The following is a 4,114-nucleotide window of genomic DNA, read 5'->3' on the forward strand; positions in this document are numbered from 1 at the left end:
GCAGTTGCTCTTGACTCTGTATTTATTGATTGTATGCAGAAATGAGGAGAAGCTATCTTGAGAGGTTCTATTTTAAAAATTATGGCACTGAAAGTACAGTATTTGCATTAGGTACATCAAACACTTGGAATCCTTACAGTTTTCTCTCCTTCTCTATTTTGATCCAATATAAACATAGTCGGGCATGACATAATATCAAACACCTATAGATTACTTAAAGATTACCCTAAACCTGGAGGTTCAGAAAAAATTTCACTGTAATTGAATTGTTCACATAATATTTAAGTAAAAACAAAAAGTTATTTTACTTAAAAAGAGAGACAGAGAGAATGGCCAGGCTCAGTGGCTTAGACCTATAATTCCAGCACTTTGGGAGGCTGAGGAAGGAGGATCGCTTGAGCTCAAGAGTTCGAGACCAGCCTGGGCAAAGTGAGACCCCTGCCCCCTGACCTCTATATAAAAATTAAAAAGTGGCCTGGCGCGGTGGCTCACGCCTGTAATCTCAACACTTTGGGAGGCCAAGGCGGGCGGATCACGAGGTCAGGAGATCAAGACCATCCTGGCTAACAGGGTGAAACCCCGTCTCTACTAAAAATACAAAAAATTAGCTGGGCGTGGTGGTGGGCGCCTGTAGTCCCAGCAACTCGGGAGGCTGAGGCAGGAGAATGATGTGAACCCGGGAGGCGGAGCTTGCAGTGAGCCGAGATTGAGCCACTGCACTCCAGCCTGGGTGACAGAGCAAGACTCCATCTCAAAAAAAAAAAAAAAAAAAAAATTAAAAGTTAGCCCAGTGTGGTGGCACACATCTGTGGTCCCAGGTACTTGGGAGGCTGAGATGGGAGGATCCCTTGAGCCCAGGAGGTATAGACTATAGTGAGCCATGATCATGCCACTGCACTCCAGCCCGGGTGAAAAAGTGAGACCCTGTCTCAAAATAATAACAATAAAACAAAACAAAGAAGGCTTTAAAGTCATGTAGACCTGGGTTGGAATCCTGGTTATATTACTTGTTCATTCTGAATTTATACAAATTAATCTCTCTGAGCTTTAATTTCAGTGAGATGGGAAGCATAACGTCACGTACCTCATAGGGTTGCTGTGAGTATTGAATGGGTATTGAGTGAGCTATTGCTTGTATAGCCGGGCCTGTGACTGTACATAGTAAATAAATAAATAGGTGGGCCAGAGCCCCAGACCAGAAAACAGATTATTATAGTCCACAGTGGTAATTGCTGTGGTGGGGGATACTGGGTCCCGTAGGAGTCCAGAGTAAGTACATCAAGGAAGGGTTCTTGGAGGAATTGACATCTAAGTTGGCCGGCTGAAAGGACGCGGGAGAGCATTACAGACAGAGGGGAGAACAGTGAAGGGGCTCAATCACAGTGGGGACAGAGAGGCGAGAGATCAGCCTGTGAATGGCAGGAGCAGCAAGACCATGCAGGGCTAGACATTCATGAAAAGAAGTTTGGCTTTTATTCAGAGAGCAATGCAGGGGGCACTGAAGAGTTCTAAGTAGAGGAGCAACGGAACAGATATGCAAGATTAGGGGCAGGGGGACCAGCGAGGAAGTGAGAGGTGGCAGTGGTCTGGACTGGGGTTGGCCTGCAGATGGAGAAGGTGGTCTCATTGGTGAGACTAGTGACAAGACTTGTTTGAGGGGAGGTTGGTAGAAGAAGGGAGGAGAGGATGACTCTGAGGTGGTGCATGGTAATGCCTTCCATCAAGACAGGGACAGAAAACAATCTGGTGTAAGAGGTGGGCATACGAGATGGTGAGTTCAGTTTTGGACCTGTAGAGTTTAAGGTGTCTGTCTGTGAGACAGTGAAATGAAACTGTCTCATAGGTGGCTGGATACATAGATCTTGAACTAGAGAAGAGTCCAGGCTGGAAACACAGCCTTGGAAGATGTGATTGGCTCAGTAATGGCTCCCAAAGATATACAGGTCCTAATCCATGGAACCTGTAAATGGCACTTATATAGCAAAAGAGATTTTGCAGGTGTGATTAAATTAAGGATTTTGAGATGGGGAGATTATCCTGGATTATCTGGAGAGGCCCTAAATGTAATCACAAATGTCCTTATAAGAGGGAGGCTGAGCACTTTGAGAGGTCCAGGTGGGCGGACCACTTGAGGTCAGGAGTTCGAGACCAGTCTGGCCAACATGATGAAACCCTGTCTGTACTAAAAATACAAAAAATAAAAATATAAATAAATAAAAAATAAAAATAAAAAATTAGCCAGGTGTGGTGGCATGGGCCTGTAATTCCAGCTACTCAGGAGGCTGAGGCACAAAAATCCCTTGAACCTGCAAAGCAGAGGTTGCAGTGAGCTGAGATCACACTACTGCACTCCAGCCTGGGCGACAGAGAGGCATCATGTCTCAAAAAAAAAAAAAAAAAGAGAGAGAGGTTGAACTAGCCGGGTGTGGTGTCATGCACCTGCAGTCCCAGCTACTTGGGAGGCTGAGGTGGGAGGATCGCAAAAGCCCGGGAGGTTGAGACTTCAGGGAGCTGTGATCACTCCACTGCTTGGAGTGACAGAATGAGACCCTTCCTCAAAAAAAAAAAAAAAAAGAGGGGGCCGGGCGCCGTGGCTCATGCCTGTAATCCCAGAACTTTGGGAGGCTGAGGCGGGTGGATCTCCCAAGGTCAGGAGTTCGAGGACCAACATTGAGAAACCCCATCTCTACTAAACATACAAAATTAGCTGGGCATAGTGGTGCATGCCTGTAATTCCAGCTACTCTGGAGGCTGAGGCAGGAGAATCACTGGAACCCGGGAGGCAGAGGTTGTGGTGAGCTGAGATCGCACCATTGCACTTTAACCTGGGCAACAAGAGCGAAACTCCGTCTCAAAAAAAAAAGAAGAGGGGCGGGGAGGCTGGGAGAAATTTGACCACAGGGAAGAAGGCAAGTAAGATGCTTGAAGATGCTGCTGCCCTTGAAGGTGGAAGGTGCCCTAAGCCAAAGAATGCAAAAACTACAGCTCTCAAAGCTGCAAAAGCAAGAAAACAGATGCTCCCTTATAGCATCCAGAGGAAGTACAGCCCCACTGATACCTTGATTTTAGCCCAGTGAAAGTTATTGCAGACTTGTGACCTCCAGACATGTAAAAGAATAAATGTGGCCAGGCGCGGTGGCTCATGCCTGTAATCCCAGCACTCTGGGAGGCCGAGGTGGGCAGATCACCCGAGGTCAGAAGTTCAAGACCAGCCTGGCCAACAGGCCGAAACCCCATCTCTACTAAAAAATACAAAAATTAGCTGGGTGTGGCGGCACATGCCTGTAATCCCAGCTACTTGGGAGGCTGAGGGAAGTTATTGGTGATTTGTTATAGCAGCAACAGGAAACTAGTACAGAAGACATCAACATTACCGTTGGGATTGGATGAAGAAATCCAGGAAGGCTGATAGAGTGAGACATGCAGAGGATTTAGCAGAGAGCTCCCAACGACTCCAGCATTTAAGATCCCTGTGGAGGAAGTGCATCTCAGAAAAGGCTCTTGGAGCAGCCAGAGGGAGGAGGGCCACCAAGGAAAATAGTTCTCCTAGGATTCAGGGGCAAGGGTGTTTCAAGGAGAAGGGGGTGGTTAACATTGTCAGATGCTCCTAGAAGTCAAGCAAGAAAAGTGCCTAAGCTCAGGAGTTTGAGGCTGCCCTAAGCTATGATGATTGCACTGCACTTCAGCCTGGGCAACAGCGTGAGACCTCGTCTCTAAAAATAAATAACAAGAAAAGTGCCTATTTGGTTTCAAGAGGAGAAGCTGACCTTGAAAGAACTCTTGGAATAGTTGTCTTCTCTATCAGATGGTACACATTTTTTTCAACTTTTAATTCTTTTTTCTTTTTCTTTCTTTCCTGTTTTTTTTTTTTTTTTTTTTGAAACAGGGTCTCACTTTGTCACCCAGGCTGGAGTGCAATGGCAGGATCTCAGCTCACTGCAAACTTGACCTCCCAGGTTTAAGCCATTTTCCTGCCTCAGCCCACCAAGCAGATGGGACTACAGGTAAGAGCCACCACGCCGGGCTAATTTTTGTGTATTTTGTAGAGACAAGTTTTCGCCATGTTGCTCAGGTTGGCCTTGAACTCCTGAACGATCCGCTCACCTCGGCTTCC

Source organism: Pongo pygmaeus, chromosome 1 (genome assembly GCF_028885625.2).
Source record: "Pongo pygmaeus isolate AG05252 chromosome 1, NHGRI_mPonPyg2-v2.0_pri, whole genome shotgun sequence".
In the NCBI taxonomy this organism is placed as follows: domain Eukaryota; kingdom Metazoa; phylum Chordata; class Mammalia; order Primates; family Hominidae; genus Pongo; species Pongo pygmaeus.